At 41.5% G+C, this 19,674-nt stretch overlaps 2 long non-coding RNA genes across 2 annotated transcripts in view; both read left to right on the top strand.

Annotated features, from left to right (window-relative positions):
* Window positions 1–19,674, top strand: part of LOC137858357 (uncharacterized) — a 173,710-nt gene that overhangs the window by 3,423 nt on the left and 150,613 nt on the right. The window lies entirely within an intron of this gene.
* Window positions 4,872–11,101, top strand: LOC137858365 (uncharacterized). The gene is made up of 2 exons (XR_011097680.1): window positions 4,872–8,720; window positions 9,535–11,101. It is a non-coding gene; the product is annotated as an uncharacterized lncRNA (long non-coding RNA).

Genomic DNA, 19,674 nt, shown 5'->3' with positions numbered 1-19,674 from the left:
CCTCTTCTGCATGAAGAGTTCCAAGCCATGACTTCCTTACTGTGAAACATGGGCCTGACCACAGGACTGGGTCAGTAAGGTCAGTGAATAACTCCTCTGGACACAGTCCTTGCAAGAACCATTTTTCACAGGACTTGGGTAGGAAAGGATCCGAAATCTTATCCTTCTGACTGTGGGTTTTGAAGGAAAGGTAAGCTGTTCGTGGTTCTCAGAACTACCTTTCTAAGATATGAAAACTGAGTTTTCCCTTACAATTTAACATTTCCTCTGCTCTCAGTCACAGGAAACATCAGGTGGCAGTGACTTTTCATGAGTGATCGTCTGAGCTACATTTTTCATTAATGTAACTCCTGGCCCCCAAACCCAATTCCTGGAGAGGAAACAACAGACATCGATTAATTCTGTAGAGAGTACAGAGGATTACATAATGGTAACATGGGAAAACCAAACCAAACCTTTATCCAGCTATAATCCTGCCACAGTTCAGCTAAAGATTTCATCATTCTGACTAATAGGATTAACACACACACCAAGGGGCTCCAATTATCTAGTATCACTGCCTTATTCATTTAGGTGCTGGCCAGTTTCAGAGCCAGGGAGATCCCTGAAAGGATGCCAGTACCAAGCAACACATACTTTCCATTTTTGAGGAATGAATCTGAAGAAACCTTACTAGGACATTTGTTGTTAAGGGGGTAAAGTTATTCAGTATGGAAGTCAAGGTCCTGGGAATAATTTCCTGTAGGTCCTGTAGATAATTTCCATGCTTGGCAGCATTTCCCTCTTTAGTTCCAGTTTGTGATTTTTTTATTCTCCTTAGTTAAATCTTCTGCTTGACTTGCAACCCCAAATGCCAGTCCGCTCTTTTTTTTACTAGCTAAGTAAATACTAGCACTTTGCTTCATGAAGTGATAATGTTGGTGTGCAGCAATGTCCAACAGATCTCTGAAAACCAGGAGCCACAGAGGCCTCTGTGCCAGAGCCCACCCAACCAACCCCAGCATAGGAGCAGGGCAGGCCCAGAGATCACACGCAAGCTCCAACAAGTGTCTGGATCACCAGACAAGCTCATGTTGATGAGACACGAGGTCCAAGGTCAAGCTAGCAAGTCAATCGATAGGTCAGATCCAGTGAATGCCAGTCAGCTCCAGAAAGACAAGGGAGGCCCAAGGTCAACCTATGAAGTCAGTCCCTTGGTCAGGGCCTGCCAGGCAGGGACACAATTGTGGCTGAGCTGGAGCACACTCGTTTCACAAAGCTTATACATAAACTCCAACTCAGTGAATGCTCAGCACTGAGCTTAAATATCCTATGGAAGAGGGTATCGGTAGAGGCCCAGATTAGTTTTCTCAAGGCTGTTAAGATCTGATGTCTCACTTGTTCTGTTCTACTCCCTCCAACACCACAGCAATTCATTGGTAACTCATAGATAACACCTGTGGAAAGAAATCATCCCAGTGAATGTTCCTGATTAATTTTTAATTTATAAAAATTTACATAAAAATTCACTTTGTCAACAGAATGATCTTTCTCTTTTTCTCGTTATGATTGAGACCAATGAAGTGCAATGACTGCATATAGGAGGGTCTCTATTAGGGATTCATTTGTTTTCTTTGTCAAAAGATGTTTCTTTAGTGAATATATATTGGAGATTTATGAATTGTAGTCTTTAAAATCCTGGAAACGAATATTCAGTACTATCTATCTGAAAAGTGAATGTTGTATTTCCTCTACGTTTGTGTATCCACCTTATACCATGACACTGATTGAGGGTCATGAGTCAAACTCACTGTGCTATCCACGATGACAACATGGGCTGAAGTGATACCACTTGCCACAGGGACCTTAGGAAGGGGCCAGTGCTTATGTATTTAGTATTATGGAGCAGGGAGAAGGATACCAGTGCTCTGATTTCTCTGAGACACTCAGCACTGTATGGTACTACAAAGCAAAAAAAACAGCAAGAGACAGAAAATTGCTCTAATTTAACTTGGACATGTACAGTCTCTTCAAAGAGGAGATTTAGTCTATTAGATTCATCTGTAGTTTTGCTCCAGCCACTCAGCTGTAAGGGGGTTAAGCTGGAGGCAAACAGTGATTCAATTTTATGACCAGACTGAAAATACAAATAAATCTATCGCTCCTGTGTGCTAACTGTAATGCATGCTCAAGTGCAGAATGCTTTAATTGGATATAATAGCTCCGGGTCTGGACTTATATACATGCACATCAAATCACTCCTTTTAAACCATAAAGTGCTATTCAAATAATTATTTTATTACTTTCTTCATCTTCCTGTATGGAAGTGTGGAGCATATGACAAGCCCATCAAATGCCTATAGCCATCACCCCGATAATGTTATTAAATAAGAAAAAGAAAAGGCATTATATTTTTGATGTACTGGCTGATAACACTCAGGAGGCTGAACTGAAGACTGCTGTTGTATTTGTCATCCTGGTGACTGCCTAATGGGAAACCCAGAAGACCAGCAAAGTGTGGGAAAAGTGACACATTGTTGAGGACTGAAGCCTGAGCACCGGGGCTAAGAAATTACAAGCAGTGACTAACACTAAATATTTGACAACAGTGCAGAAAAACAGCTTCTTTCTTCCAGGGAACAGGCTGATGACTATGAACAAAGTTCCAAGTTTCTTTGAGTGATTAGAAACTGGCAGTGTTGTGGGTGCCACATCCTAAAAGTCCTGGAGAAGGATATGGGCAATGCAGCAAGCAGCCAGCTAGTTCATGGAGAGCAGATGCAGGAGAAAAAAAAAAAAAAAAAAAAAAAGCCTCTGCTTGCCCTTTCAGATGGATGAAAACATGAAAGAGCCCCTGTGAAGAACTGGGTTGCAGTTTCCAAGCAGATAAGTGTAGAGGAAACAGTAAGGAAACTCTGATCCCTGAATGGAAAAAATCCCAAATTTCCTGAATATCCCATTCAAAGGAAAGGTTGCTTCTCCTCCCTGTGAGAAGTGCTCAGGGTAATGTAGAGCAGTGGAGAGTGAGGCTGTCTGCTCTCATAGACCAGGAGCTTGTGCCTCCATCTTCTGGTTTAAAAATGCTCTGCGTGAGTGAGAAAGTCTTCTCCTGTTCAAAAGGTGGAGAGAAAGAAAGGGAAAAGCAGCTGCAAACGGGAGTTGGAAAAGGGCAATCACGTGTGAATGAACATCACTGAAAGGGCATGGCAAATGCTTGAGCTGGGTTGCTCCTTTATTTAGTAATTTTGTTGTCAAGATGCTAGGATGAGGAGAGTCTTGATTAGTTTTGTTGCTTCCTGATATCAGTAAGCAGTGCTTTACAACAAACAAAGTACAGGGAAATACCCCTTTTGCTATGGAAACTGTGTGGAGATTTACATCAGTAAATAAGGAGCCCTGCCTCTGCAAGTTCTTTGATTTCCAAACAGAAATAAGAGGTTGTTTTGTTTTGTTTTGTTTTGTTTTTGAATAGGAATGTTCCTGATACACAACACAGTTCTTCAGATACTGCCTTTACTTCCCTAGGATTTCAGGGTAGCCTGCTGGCTGCTCAGTGGCAACACACAGGTAGCTGGGACTGTGATGAGGCAGCTGGCTTCGCTTTTGAAATATGCACAGCCTTTGTGCATTTGACTTAATTTTGGTTGTGAACAATAAAAATTCAGGAGAGTTATGAGGGGGATCCTGTTTTCCTTTTCTCAAGAGAACCCACAGGAGTAAGACAGTGGAACATGTGTGTCTGTGTGAGAGAAGCTATTCCTCTCCTGGTACCATCTAATTCTGCCCCAAGTTTGCAGAGATCTGTTGTGTGCCTCCTCAATGACTGTTTTTGGGATACATAAGCTGGAGACAAGGAAACAGAAGGGTTCAGATAAATGACTTTACTGAGCAAGCACTCAGGCGCGGAGGTGGAGAGCTTACACAGCTTGTGTGGAGTGGCAGGAGATTTGGATGGCTGGACTGTGAAGCAGAACTGACCAGGAGCACCAGCTCCATCACAGATCCCATCAGGTACACCCATGCTCGCAGGTACACACTGTAACTTGGCTTTGGGAAGTGATTGGTGAAAGAGATTGATTCATTCTTAATTTGCTTTTCCTCTGTTTAATAGCCCATATAACATGTAGTTTAAAGATATACACAAGCTAATTAGGAAAGATATATTCTGGATGGGAGTCGCAGCTGCATGATGTGAAATTCCTGCAATCACTGAAAAAAAAACATAAGGGGCTTGTTTACACACTTTAGGCATCCAACTTTAGCTACGCTGCTGTGAATGGCTGAACTTGTGACACTCCATTCTTCCTTCACAGTAAATATTTCTGCAAGAACTTGTAATGCTGCTTGTAATACCTGTCATTAGGATGCTCTTGAAGTCTGGTTTGTGTGCTCAAAATCTTGACCATTGTTTCCAACAGGAGCTGTTGTTTGAATAAAACATCATTACAGATCCCCTGCAAAATTTGTTTCTTACCCTTAATATTTTCTCCCAGTGATATTGCTGGTATGATTCCTGGAGCTACTTCATGTTCCATAGGTTTTCTCACTCTTACATGAGAAATAATTTATTTTCCACTGCATCAAATTTTTCATTGTTTTGGTGCAGGCTCCCCTATTCCCTTACAATACTTAAATGATTTCAAGTTTCTTTTAAGATCTTTTGCTGCTTACCTCTATGGCATTCATTATCAGCAATTTATCATCTTACTGCATTTTTTCATATTTAATATTTCATATTTAAATGCACAATCAATGCATATAACAGTAACAAATCTAAAAAATGTTCGTGTAGCATATATTCCTTATAATGTACTATGTAGTGTTTGTGTATGCAAAACTATACGTAGTATACATATGATATGCATATACTGCACAATATATACTATACTCTATATACAGCATAGTATATACTATATATATAGTATACTATAGTATATATAATATGTATAGTATATATAATATATATAGCATTTATATACGATATACTATATAATATACATATGGTATATAGTATAGTATATAATATATATACTATATATACTGTATATACACATACAGTATATAGTATATATAGTATATATACAGTATAGTATATACTGTGCAGTTGACTGTATTTGGTGCAGTATACAGGATTTTCTCTCCAGGTAGAATCAAACCAGTGATGAAGGTTTAATGGATTACCTTAAAACAACATTTTTAACTTAGTTTTTCCTTTTTCATGGCTGCATTTTTGAAACTGAGATACTAAAAAGCTATGAGGAAGTCTTCATCATGAAAGATGATCTTTTCATGATACTGGATCCTAAGTGGTATGTACTTTTTCATGACTGGGTGGCTTATACATCTATTAGCACCCTTAGATTCAGAGGCTGCCCACTTAGTGCTAGCAGGAGATTATTTTCCCTTGCCTGATGTCAGTGTGTAATGTAGAACACTCCAGAAAATTCTAGAAAACCTATGAAGAAAATGTGTAATAGGTTTAAGACTCATGAACCTTAAATGGTTTGGAAAACCTTTAGATAAACTTTGAGGAAGACAGGCTTACTCATTACAAATATTGACTAGCTAAAGGACAAGACTCGGCAAATAAGATGATAAAGTCAATTGAACTCTTCTTATTGTGTGCAGATTAAGTGCTGCTTTCCCACTTTAAAGAAGGTTCCTGCTGTCTTCTGCAATACTGAGAGAGGAGTTCAGTTTACAGCAGAGACAGTAATTTTCAGGCTATCACAGAAAAGCAAACTTTTGTGGGACAGAAATTAGGACCGAAGGATAGATGAAATATCCACAGACAGACCAGAAGATGGCTTGGCAGTCTGAAGGACCACATCAGATATCTTTTCTTGACTTGTCATACTTATCATCAAGTACTTCCAACCGTGAGGACAGAGACTCCACCAAGGCTGGTACAAAACTGAGTTCTGAAACAGAACAGTAGATCTGAGTCTTTACAGTTATTTAAGAAACAGAAAGTGGATCTTAATATACATATTTCAGGATTAATCACCTGAAGTTGGTGTAAAGCAAATGGGAATAAAAAGAAGCCTTCCGTCCTTCTGGTAAGGAGGTAGTCAGGTGGTTAATAACATTGCAGGACACCAAAGGAGACATCAGGCTGTTCCAGTTCAGTGGCTGCCCTGTTAGGACAAATACATGTGTGTTATACATGCATTTGTGTATGTGCCTAATTGGAAAAGATGTTCAGCCTTGCTACAGATTGGACATGGGGGCATGGAGCTGTGACAGCCTCACCTGCATTGGCCTACTCTTTTTGCTAACTCCCTAGCAGACACAGGTTTGGATAAAGAAGTTATTTATAATTGCAATAGAATGGAGGGATGAATGAGGACGACAATCTACATACTGTGTTCCTCACAAATCATGGAGGAGAAAGAGAAAAATCTAACATTTGCCTTTCTACAGTCCTAAGGGAGCCATAAGCATGGTATCTCTGGGGCACTCAGACTACTCTCTCTGTCCCATTTCCATTCCCTAACAGTGGACCAGCCTTTCAGTGGACCCAAAGCTGTGACTAGAACAGAGTGCCTTGAAATGTCACTTGGCATTTTTGAAGGCCTGGGACCAGCTGCAGGGAACAAAAAAAAAAGAGAGAGCTAGGTGAAATGTAAGCTTCCTGAATATGGGCCAGAGACCATGATAAAGACTTAAATGTTATTTTTCTTGCTAGGGCAGTCATCACAAAGACAGCTTATCCTCCTAAATGTTGAGGAATCATGCATTTTTCTTACGTATTTTCTGAACATGTATTTCATGACTATGCATGTTTACCAGATTGTAAAATAGTGTTTACCAGGAATGCCAAATGCAGTTGATTTGACCTTTCTGTATAGCTGTCCATGTGCTTAGAGTGAAGGCACTAGCATGACTGAGTTTGTGAGCAAGCATATGAGTCTGCACCTGAAGCCAGGAAGGTAGGATGCATGCCTATGGGTTTTCTTCTGATTTACTAGAAGGTCAAGTGATGAAGAATTTGATGTCAGAGAAAATCATGTCAACATAACAGCACCATGGAAGGTCCATTCTCTTTCACTCTGCATAGCTAAGTCCTGAAGGTTTAGCAATTCAGAAAGGTGCCTATGCTGAAGCATGTTCGGTGTGGTGAGAATGAAGGCTTCTCATTGATATCTGCAGCATATTTCTTTCTGCTTATTTCTACAGGACAAAATGTCATAAGAGGCAACACAGACACAGGGACATTTAATTTAAAGATCAGTGAAGTAGTGTCGGGATATCATTAAGGTTACGGAGGTCTGTGGACAGTCCCAGTAAAGCAGGCATTGCTTTATGCAATAGGTGTGGAACGTTCCTGCTCCTCTCCTTTCTTTGGCTTCTGTGGTGCAGGATAATGCACTTTGACCTCAACCAAGTGACCCAATATTACTGCTTGCTGTAGTTATAAACTTTGAATGGAAGTTTTTTCATCCTGGCTAGAGGGATAATATCTAGCTCAATTTAATATCTAGACTGGATCACGGATGTTAGATCATCAAAAAGCAATTAAATTATTTATAATTAGCCTCCTGCATTCTGTTTTGATTGAATTGAAATGGGAATCCTACTTGGCAACAATTGCTTTTTAGTGTAATGTGACAAATACCTGGAACAGTAATGGTTTTGTTTTGCCCCCTGGACTAAGGATGAGGATTATTGCCCCCTGGACTAAGAACAATATAGGTCAAAAGTATGAACTGTGTGGCTGATAAGCTGCTGATCTACTTTCTGGAGGAAGCTAGAAAGCCTCTGGATGCTGTTTGCCTCTATTGTTTATATGATGGTGTTCTGTTGTTTCTTATCTTCAGCTGCAGATTCAGGGAAGGGATCTTTCCTCTGAAATGTTCAGGGCTCCCACTTGCTCTGGATAGACAAAGAGCCAGGCTTTCCTTCCATGATTTAGTAGTCACTTAGCATATTTGGATAGGTTTTTGAGGCTTGCAGCTTCTTTTGCCAGGTAAAAATTACAGTGGAGGTGTTGTTAGAGGAGGGATGCTATGGATAGGCCTCACTTTAATACCCTGCAGTGACAGAGGGGTTGTCCCTATTTCAAAGAAGATGCTCGGACTGCCTACAGACTGTGGAAAGCATCATGGCATCTGCAACATTTGTTTCCTATTGTCACGCTCTGCTTTATACATACAAGAACAGCCAAGCTTAGAATGACTCTCTTGCTCTCTGAAGCATGGCTCTGTAATGGCTGGCTTGGCAATGCTGATAATTGTATAACCTGTGGAGGATCTGGTCCATTTTCCCTGTAGTTCACTACAGATTTTCAATTTCCCAATGACTTTAGTGGACATAAATTCTTAAAATTAATAAGGCCTGGCCTTAGAAAGACTTATGCTATTGCTACAGTTTGTTGACATGAAAGTTGTTGTGGTTGCTATGGTTTTACACAAAGAGCAGCGTGATCTCATGGCTGTCTCTTTTAAAGTAATCAGCAGTACTTGATCTGTACTATACCGGCAGTATGAATAATCAGAAAAGAAGAAAGAGACTGTGTTGGATTTACATGGCAAGGGTTTGATAGTGGGGGGCTGCAGAGTGGCCTCTGTGAGCAGAGCCCAGCAGCTGCCCTGTGTCGGCTCAAAAAGGGACCTGCCAGTGGCCAGAGCCAAGCCAGAGAGCGACACTGGGTGGGCTTCTGGGAGAGTTAAGGAAGGGAAACAACACCATGCAACAGCAGCTGGGAGAGAGGGGTGAGAAGCAGCCCTGCAGCTCCCCAGGTGAGTGCAGCAGGAGGGCAGGAGGTGCTCCAGGCAGGCAGCAGCAGTTCCCCTGCGGGCTGTGCAGGAAGAGGCCCCTGGTGGAGCAGGCTATCCCCCTGCAGCCCATGGGTCTCACATGGAGCAGATCTCCACGCTGCAGCCCCCTATGGGTGGAGAAGCCCCCGGTGGAGCAGGTGGATGTGGCCTGGAGGAGGCTGTGGCCCATGGAGAGCCCCCGCAGAAGCAGGGGGTGTGGGGGGAGCTGCCGCCCACCCGTGGGGGACCCGTGCTGGAGCAGGTTGCTCCTGGGGGATGGATGGACCCCGTGGGACGGAGCCGTGTGGGAGCAGTGCTTGAAGAACAACATCCCGTGGGAGAGACCCCATGGGGAGCAGGGGACGAAGCGTCAGGGACTGACCACAGCCACCATTCCCCATTCCCCTGCACTGCTCGGGGGGACAAGGTGGAAGAGGGTGGATGGGGGAAGGTGTTTTTGGTTTGCTTTTAGTTTCTTACTGCTCTAGTCCGCTAGTGAAAGGCAATAAATTAATCTCCCTATACTGAGCGTGTTTTGCCCTTGACAGTAATTGTTGTGTGATCACAACAATGAATGTAAGTTAAGCAATTTGTGGTAGAATTTAGGGTTAGACATCTAAATCCTAATTTCTTGTAATCAGGTCCAACATCTTGGTAGAAATGCTGTTCAAATAAAAAAAGTGTCTATTGAAAAAGGTGAAGGATTTGGACCCTGAATAATAATAACTAAAGCAGTTTAATGCTAAGATGAGTCAACTGAAGTGTGATCTATATCTAACTGAAACATTTTCAACAGGAAATTTTGAACGACATGTATTGTAACATAGAAGACAGAGGAACTGGAGATCTGCAAAAGTGTGAGGCAATAGTTGAACAAGACAAAGAACATGATGCTGCATCTTTGCAATTGGTATTATTTCATGAATGTGACATAGCGCAACTGTCATGTAAAGTAGCTACAGATAACCACAACAACACACCGGCTATGTCCCTGGTCTTACGAGTTTCTTCATCAAATCATCGTGTAATGAGGCAGGAGAAGCTGTACCATCTGCAGCTTTCAGAAGGATGAATATAGAGAATATTAATGTTAGTCTTGCAGTGGAAAGACACAGATGGACATTCATCATGACAGACCAGTACAACGTTGCCAAAGCAAGTGAGTGCACTGCTTCTGATAACAATGCTGACAATTGTATGTGAGTCCCTGCAAATCTGTACAAAGAACTGAGACACACCAAGGGCTCACTGAGATTTTAAGTCATTGGTAGGTGAGCTGGGGGTGGGGGGGACCTACACATTACAATTTTGAATAATATGTCATTTCTGGTGCTGCCTTGGGCTACAAAAGGAATGTGCATAGATGGTCTTAAACTTTTAAGAAACTCAGACTTGATAAGGCAGGAATTTTCCTGGCAACAGGCACTCTGTTCTCCAGCGACTGAATTGGGTAGTAAAATGTCTCTTTGTTAACCAGTTCTAAATATGAGAAACCTTTGTATGCCCTGCTTCTGGGTCCAGCTCTAAGCAGGGGCTGCAGATGTGCAGGAGACTTTCTATATTATGTGCTGTAGCAGGTGCTTTCCATTCTTTACCTCTTACAACGTTCCCTCATGCTAAGATGTTACATGGTCTATATATTAACAGAAAAGCTGTATTTCATACCCAGCACCCAATTTACTCATATTCTGGAGGGTTAGATAAAGACCTTTAATTCAGATTAGACAGGAGTGTTTGAGGGCAGGAGAAGACTATATGGTCCACAAAAAACTGTTTCTGTAAAGCTTCACAATTAATCAGCCCCTTCTACGTTGTTCAAATCTCATTAGTGATGGCACCTTTCTGACCCCTTTTCCTGGAAAAGTGTATCCAGCCATTCTGTAAGCACTCTTTTTCTGTATCTGTGGCTGACTTTGAATATGTGTTTTGCTCTATAGCCTTTTTTTTTTTTTTTTAATAGACAGTCTGTCTGCACATCATAACATGTTTGCTACCAGGATAGGAGTGTGTCAGGCTATGACCCCTTGCTGACAAATTAGATACTATCATAAACAGCTTACTTCATCAGTCTGTTGCCCTCTTTCTCATAGGACTTCTTTGCCTCTCACAGTCCCTTTATTCTCTAAGCTAGAAGATAAAGGGAAATAGGCAAATCTTTTTGAATCACGTTCTCTGAACTCATCACTAGTGGTTTCCACCTTACCAATCCTTCCCCAGTGAACAAAGGTGGGGAGCTGAACACCACTTTGCTAATATTCTTTATGATCTTATCAAACCTTGTGACAAGATAACTAATACTGTGTTATCCCACACATCCATGTTATATATTGCATGTCAAAAATAAAGTTAAAATAGCTTGAAAAGTCTAAATTGAATCTTTCAGCATCAGAAAATTCACCCTGAAGGCTGAACACAATACTTTCAATAGTATAGTGAGTTCTACTTATGTTTCCCTAGGTTTTAAAATATGCATGGTCACATCCTTTAGACCTTATTGCATTGACAATGAAGGAAGGAGAATTTTTGCCCCGTATGAAGGTGCAAAAGGAAAGCTTTGTGGATATAAAATTTTGCAGTTTTGGCAGGACTGTCTGCAAATAATTCATAAGGATCAGAGAATGAGATTTTTTTTTCTTGTTGTTTTAACTTATTTAAATTCACTGTATTGCACAAAGGAGAATTGAGTGTCTTCATGGCATTAATTAAAAAGGTTAGCAACTTCACAGAGACTGAGCTTCAGAAAGCTCACTGCTTTGAAAGATTCTATCAGTGTAAAAATAAATTCTTTATACTTAAAATGGAGTGCATAATAAAATCCATAAGGATATTGCCTAGCCTAAGGCAATTGTGAGTGGTAATCTTCTGTTGATTCTGTTGGTACCAGTGTTTCACTTGGGGATGATAGGGAGTGGGAGGGAAATTATTTGTTTTATCCCAGAGGACATTTTGAGATTTTTTTTTCCTCCTTGCACGGAATAGGGAAAGAAAACTGAAATCCCGAAAGTTTTCAAGGACTGGCAATCTGAAAATTATGGATCATTTAATTTTCAAGTACCTTTTCAGATGAAACTAGTAGAACCTGTTGAACAGAAGTCTTGCAAATGGGAGAAACTCCCAAAGTTCACACTTTTTTTTTTTTTTCCCCCCTAAAAGCTGAAATGGAAATCATCTATTGAAATAGGTGATTTATCAAAAATTCTCAATCAAAATCTAGTCTCAGATTATTTTTCAAAGAATGGCTGATGTTCGAAGGGATACTTGAAGGTCATTTAGTCCAATGCCCTCTGCTCAATCAGCGCCACCTACAGCAAGCTGCTCAAGGGCCATGTCCAGATGGCTTTTGAACGGGTATTTACCCCATTGCTAAGATTCACCCCTCACCCTTGTTTTCTACAGGCTGCAGTCCCAGCTCTCTCAGCCTTTCCTCGTAGGAGAGATGCTTCTGTCCTTTCCTCTTTGCGGCCCTTTTCTGGTTTCTCTCCAGCATGTCCATGTCTCTCTTGTACTGGGGAGCCCAGAACTGGGCACAATACTCTAAGGCGGCCTCACCAGGAGGAGGATCACCACCCTCCACCTGCTGGAAATATTTTGCCTAATGCAGTCCAGGATATCATGAACCCTCTTTGTCACAAGGGCACATTGCTGGCTCATGTTCAGCTTGGTGTCCACCCGGACCCCCATGTCGATTTCTGCAAAGATGCTTTCCAGCTGTGTGGCCCCCAGCAGGTGCTAGTGTTCGGGGTTGTTCCTCCTGCAGGACTTTGCCCTTGCCCTTATTTGACTTTAGAGGGTTCCTGCCAGCCCACTTCTCCAGCCTGTCACATCCCTCCAGATGGCAGTGCAACCTTCTGACCTACCAGCCACAATTCCCCGTTTTGGGTCATCTTCAGATTAGCTCAGAAAACACTTTGTCTCATCATCCAAATGATTAATGAAGATACTAAACAGGACTGGACCCAGTATTGACCCCTGCTGTACACCACTGTTTCCTGACCTCCAAATAGACTGTATCACTGATCACCATCCTCTGGAATTAATGTTTTTCAGTCCACCTCACTGTCTCCTCATCCAACCCACACTTCATCAGCTTCTCTATGATTATCTTATAGAAGGCAGTGTTAAAAGCCTTAGTGAAGTCTAGGTAGACAGTATCCACTGCTCTCACCTCATCTAATAAGCCATAAACCACAAGTTTTTGTCTTTAACAGAGACTGACAGCATGTGATGAAACTAGATAGATGCGTGGAGGATATTTCTGAAGTCCCACAGTAGCCCTTAATATGTTTTTATATATATGTATATATAAAATACGCTGTGTAAATATGTATGTGAAGTTTATGTAGATGACTGTCAACTTAGCAGTCTTTCTTAAATATGAAACAGACAAACAACACAAATGAAAAAGGTTTCTGTCTGGCTGACATATCCTGCTTTCAAACTGTTCTTCACTGCATTCCTGTGAGCTCTTCATGCAGACCAGTCCTCCCAGTTCTTCTGCAGTCAGCAATCTAAAACACAGAGACAATGCTTCTTCTTTTGCCTGCCCCTACTGTCTAAATTGTAAACTGTATGCAGTCCTGTTGCTTCAGGTTCTCCTGTTCTATCCTTCTGCAAGCTCGGTGTTTAGTCTGAACATGTCTCCATCAAAGCCCAGAGATCTGTTCTCTGTATTCAGAGACAGGTAACTCCAAGCTTCAGAGGGAAGGTTGAGACAGACAGCTGAATCGTCCCTTGCTCTTCACGGACTAGTGCGAGATCATAAGCCTAATTTACCTTGATGAATGGAGTGAAAAGAGACAGACAACAGGAACAATGGTTTTGAGGCTTTGCTTTGAGATAGTCTAGATACTCAGGGAGCTGGTTCTGTTATTGCAGGGGCCTCCCAGAAAGTCCCTAAGGAAAGTCAGGGTAGCAGCTGCTGCTGGGTGGGGTGAGCTAGAGGAGTCATGGGCTCCTGGCAAGCTGCAGCAGCCTCTCATGAACTCTGCAAGCTGTTCTTGATTAAGGGATGTATTGATTTTTTTGTTCGTTTGTTTGAGCTGACTCCTGAAAAAGCAGAGAAAAGAACACTCTGAACATCTGTGAAGGAGAAAGCCTATGTGAGGACCACCTCAGGGCACATAACTGTTGTCCATCATTGTCTTTCACAGAAGTGGTAATGGCCATTATACACGACTTTTTTTTTTCCTCTTTTTGGCCTCCACAATGACATTTGAAAACCACAGATAAAAAATGCATCTTATTTGACATCACAAACATATAACTTTGTTTTTCGTTTTATTAGAAAATGTGCTTTGTAGTTTTATTTGATATTAGTAGTTTCCAATCCCTCTGTGTAACAGTTTGACAGATTTAGTGTATCTGCCACAGAAATATTTCTTTCCTTGCTGTGCTGCACAACCTGTTTGGTGGATAAGGAAATGGCTGGTTGGCCACATCCAAAGAGTAGTGGTCAACAGCTTGAATGTCCTGGTGGAGACCAGTAAGGAGATGTCCCTCAGGGGGGATCAGTCCCTCAGTATTGGGATCTACTTTTTACTATCTTTATAAATGACACAGTGAGATTGAGTGCACCCTCAGGAAGTCTGCAGATGACACCAAGCTGAGTGATGCAGGTGACATTTTGTGGGGAAGGGATGCCATCCTGAGGTACCTTGAGAGGCTTGAGAAATGAGACCACGTGAACCTCATGAAGTTCATCAAGGCCAAATGAAAGGTCCTGCATCTGGGTCAGAGCAATCCTAAACATCGATACAGACTGTGTGATGAATGGATTGAGAGCAGCCCTGCAAAGAAGGACCTGAGGGTGCTGGTGCATGAAAAATTGGACATGAGCTGGCAGTGGGTATGTGTTTGTTTTACCTTGCTGGACAGCTGAGCTTCACCACAACTGCTCTCTCAACTCCTCTCATCAAAAGAAGAGGGGAAGAAGAAAGTATGCTGGAAAGAAGAAAAAAGATTAATGGGTTGAGATAAGGGTAACTTAATTAAAGGAGAAATAAAGAGAGAGGTAAAAAAAAATACAAACAAGCAAAGGCTATTCAGAAGCACAGAGGGAAGAAAAAAAAAATTACTCTCTACTTCCCATCAACAAGTAATGTTCAGCCACGTCCCAGGAAGCAGCGTCTCAGTATGTGTAGCAGCTGTTTGGGAGGACAGACATCATCATGAGGGCTCCCCTCTCCTTCCCCTTTCCCACCTTTTATTGCTGCGTGTGGCACCACATGGTATGGAATATCCCTTCGGTTGGTTTAGGGCAGCTGCCCTGGTGATGTCCCCTCCCCACGTCTTGCCCATCCCCAGCCTTATGGCTATATGTGGGGGACATGTGTGGAGGGAGTCTTGATGCTGTGCCAACACTCGGTGAGCCCCATTCTTAAGAAGTCAAGAGGTATAAAGGTGTCTGCTCTCTCCCACAGAGAAAGAAAGACTTTCTTGCCTGTACCTCCCTAACAGAGCACCTTCCTCCACTCTTCCTGCTATCTAAGGCATGTTGTTCTGCTATTCCCCAATCTGCTGTCTGTGTTGCTTTTCTGAAGGGTTTCAGCAGCTGAGTTGAGATCAATCAGCAAGAAACTCTCAGGTTCACTCAAGAAAACCAAACATTAACCTCATGCCCCACAAAGATATAGATACTATCAGTCTGTAAGAACAAATGGTATTTTCTGTCTGCCAGTGATATAAAGGGTTTTATAATCAACACTGCCTACAACAAGAACTCCTTTTCTCTTCAAATACAGGTATGTCTGTTTTCATTCATATGATTTGAAAAGTCCTTCTGTCTTTTTATTTAAAAGTAGATCTCAGCACTGACCAAAATTGAAAGCAACCAGAGAACTTCCATCCTGATATCACAGATACTGTACTTGCAAGCACTGTACAGGAAGTTGTTCACTCCTTTCTTTATCTGTAATTAAATATATTTGTATTTCACATGGATCTAGTCATACCCAGCCATTTGAATTCACAACAAAGCCACAGTCCCATGCTTCTAACTAACCTTAGCTTCTATGGCATCTGCAGACTTCAGTTTATGCAACACCCATCAATATGCCTTCTCAGCAAGGAACACAGTTAGGGATTGCTGCACTCCATAGTATATTGTGCCCAGGCTTCCCTCCGTCAGATGTCAGTTCCTATTCCAGGTACTGGTCCCTACTCTGTGAGCTACAGACTGCCTGTGAGTGTAATCTTGAAGACAGCTCCACGTAAGACAGCTGAAACCACAATTCAAAGTCAGAATACATTGAATTTCCAGGTGCAAAATCTTACCTGGAGATTGGAGAGAGCCAATTGCAGAGCGAAAAGCAACGCTGGCAATCACAACATGAACCACAAAAGCTGCAGTGTTGCACCTCCCCTGACATTCTTAAGTTCTGGAAGGGCAATAACATCTGATGTTCACTTGGGTTGTCAGTCTGACCAATAGGCCTCACTGTTACAGAAAAAAAAAAAAAAAAAAAAAAAAAAAGTGCTGGTTTAGGTATATCTGTCCTTTTTAATAGGATGTATCACACATACTCACCAGTGAGAACAGAGACTGGATTATATGTTCCCACATTTGTTCTTGTGCCCAGGTACTGAAATGACTGTGCAAAAAATATCACATTGGAAATAGCCTCTGGTTTAGATTTCAGCAACATGAGCCTTATTTTTTCTCATCAAAGTGAGAAACAAGTGGATGGCAAAACTCTCAGGGACTCTAATAAAAACAGTAACAGACCCCTGGACTTTGCCTCAAGAATCAAATATCACGAAGTTCAGAGGGGCTAGGGGGATCGGTCAGTGTTTGAACAGATGTCACTGTGGAAGTCACCAGACATGCTGAAAAATGTTAGAAATGTTGTGGGACTGGATGAAGGATGAAGAGATTTTATATAATTACTGATTTTTGCATACGCTTTCTAGGTATTTGATTATCTTTCTGTTTATACAGTGTTACTATTTCAACCCGTAGGTGAAAAAAGATAATTTTTTTAAGTCCACAAGTTTACTAACTTGACAAAAAATCCTTAAAAGGGGTAAAGTAGACTTCCAAACCTTCTTTAATAAGCAATGTGATTTTTTGTTTGTATTTTTTCCTTTTTATGTTTTTGCTGGATTACAGATGGATTCTGTGAATGTTGACAGTTCATCTTCTAGAAAGAAGCTTTTATGTTTGTTTCTCTTTTAATGTCATTTGATCCTCTGTTGTGTTTTTAACAATGCAAGAAAAGCCACTAATTCATGCATTATTTATTTCCTTTTTTGCTTTGCTATATTTTATTTTATTTTGTTCTTTCAGTCACTGTGTTTTAACACATTTTTGCCAGGTGTTTCTTTGACACTGCCTTAAATGAGGTTCTTATTAATATTTCAGCTTTTTTTTTTTTTTTTTTTGTATATGTAATACTCAAAAGTCTCAGAGTATGCAGAGTATGTAATACCGTACATTCTGTATAACTTTTATATTCCTACTGAGGTGACTTAGAAGCTTGGAATCACCTTCCCAATGTGTCGTTCCAAGGAGCATTACTCATTGAGATAAATGCCTCATTTCAAGGAGCATTATTCATTGTAGTCTTATTGTTAGTTCCATTACACGTTTGCTACTCCGTGGCATATATTGATCAAAATAATTTACATTAGAAATAGCAGATCATGGAACTGTGGTTGCTCAAGGAATCCTTGTTATTAAAGCAATGGCAGTTGCAGTTATTTAAATTACTTTCTACGCCTTTCAGTTGGAGATTTTTTATAAATTCTTCTCCATTTGAATCTTTTCAAGCAGAGGGTTATACCTGCAGTGCTTATCCCAAGAATCATAATACATCTTTTTACTACATTCTCCTTAATTTTCTGAGGCTTTTCCAAAGCTCTAGCATACCCTAGAATCATTAACAAGATGAAACAAACAAAAATATCCTAGGAAACGGGGAAAAAAAAAGGTTTTATGTGTTCAAATCAGTCTTTGGTTTCAATAGTTATGATCTTGACCTTTTGACCTACCTGTGTTCCGAGTCTGGATGTAACATTCAAGTGTTTAATATACAAAGTTCCAGTTTCAGAAAGTATTTAGAAATTTCATTTTTGTCAGAGACTTAGGAACCAAAGCTGTGAGGTTGTTTCCTTTCTTGATATATACTGGCTAACAAGTTACATTAACAGAGTTTTAGTCTGCAAATGAAATTCAGTACCTTAACAGTGAAAGAGATTTCTTGTGATTATTTCTGAAATGAATGTTCTACTATTTGAATAAGAATGGATAAAACATTTAAATAAAATGATGATATGCTGCTTTTAATTGATAAATATAAGCCATCTACTTGATGCCCACTAACAGGAACGAGGCAAAAAAATTTTTTCAAAAAACTTTATTTTAGCAGTTACTGCAAGGTCAATTCTTGTTTATAGGGCCCCTATTTCAAAGTATGGAAATGTTACATTTTCAGAGATGTATTTTGACAGGAATTAATATTTCCAGTTATGACTGGTATAAAACAAGTACTGTAAAGGAGTTAATGAGTGCTCATACTTCAGATTTTAGATTTTTTTTTAAATAAAACATATGTGAATTACATCTTTAGTGCTACAGAAACATGAATTCTGTGATGCTTGTTTGTGCAGCTAACTGCAGAAATCCATCTAACGCCATCCTCACACAGAATTCTATGTACACCAATGAATAATCCCAGAATCACCGGGTGGCTGAGGTTGGAAGGGACCTCTGAAGATCATCTAGTCCAACCCCCTCTGCCAAACAGGATCACCTAGAGCACATTGTACTGGATGGCATCCAGGTGGGTTTTGAATATCTCCGGAGAAGGAGACTCCACAGCCTCTCTGGGCAACCTCTTCCAGTGCTCTGTCACCCTTACAGTAAAGGATTGTCCCCTCATATTCATCTGAAACCTCCTGTGCTTCAGTATGTGCCCATTGCCTCTTGTCCTGTGGCTGGGCACAACTGAAAAGAGACTGGCTCCATCCTCTTGACACCCTCCTCTCAGGTATTTACATACATTAATAAATTCTCTCCTCAGTCTTCTCTTTTCCAGGCTAAACAGGTCAAGTTCTCTCAGCCTGTCCTTGTACAACAGGTGCTCCTGGTGCTGGGGAGCCCAGAACTGGACTCAGTATTCCAGGTGAGGCCTCACCAGGGCTGAGTAGGGGGGGAGGATCACCTCCCTCACCTGCTGGCAAATGCCAAACTCTTCCAAATGCAGTCCAGGATAACATTGGCCTTCTTGGCCACAAGGGCACACAGCTGACTCATGGTCAACCTGCTGTCCACCAGGACTCCAAGGTCCCTCTCTGCAGAGCTGCTCTCCAGCAGGACACCCTCCCAGCTTGGGGTTATTCCTCCCTAGGTGCAGGACCCTGCACTTGCCCTTGTTGAACTTCACGAGGTTCCTCTCAGCCCAACCCTCCAGCTTGTCAAGGTCCCTCTGAATAGCAGCGCAGTCCTCTGGGGTATCAGCCACTCCTCCCAGCTTTGTGTCATCCACAAACTTGCTGAGGGTGCACTCCATTACATCGTCCAGGTCGTTGATGACTAAGTTGAACAACACTGGACCCAGTACTGACCCCTGGGGGACACTGCTAGCTACAGGCCTCCAACTAGACTGCACCACAAAGCACAACTCTCTGAGCTCTGCCATCCAGCCAGTTCTCAATCCACCTCACTGCCCACTCATCTAGGCTGCGCTTCCTGAGCTTGACCATGAGGATGTAATGTGATACAGTGTAAAAGCCTTGCTGAAGTCAAGGTGGACAACATCTACTGCTCTCCCCTCATCTACCCAGCTAGTCGTCGTCTCATCATAGAAGGATATCAGATTGGTTAAACGTGACTTCCCCTTGGTGAATCCATGCTGACTATTCCTGATCACCTTCTTATTCTCCACATGCTTGGAGATGACCTCCAGGATGAGCTGTTCCAGGGATGACCTTTCAAGGA

The sequence above is a fragment of the Anas acuta genome, chromosome 1 (assembly GCF_963932015.1).
Source record: "Anas acuta chromosome 1, bAnaAcu1.1, whole genome shotgun sequence".
NCBI classification, from domain to species: Eukaryota; Metazoa; Chordata; class Aves; order Anseriformes; family Anatidae; genus Anas; species Anas acuta.
The sequence above is the reverse complement of the archived record's forward strand: the minus strand, read 5'-3'. Positions and strand labels throughout refer to the sequence as shown.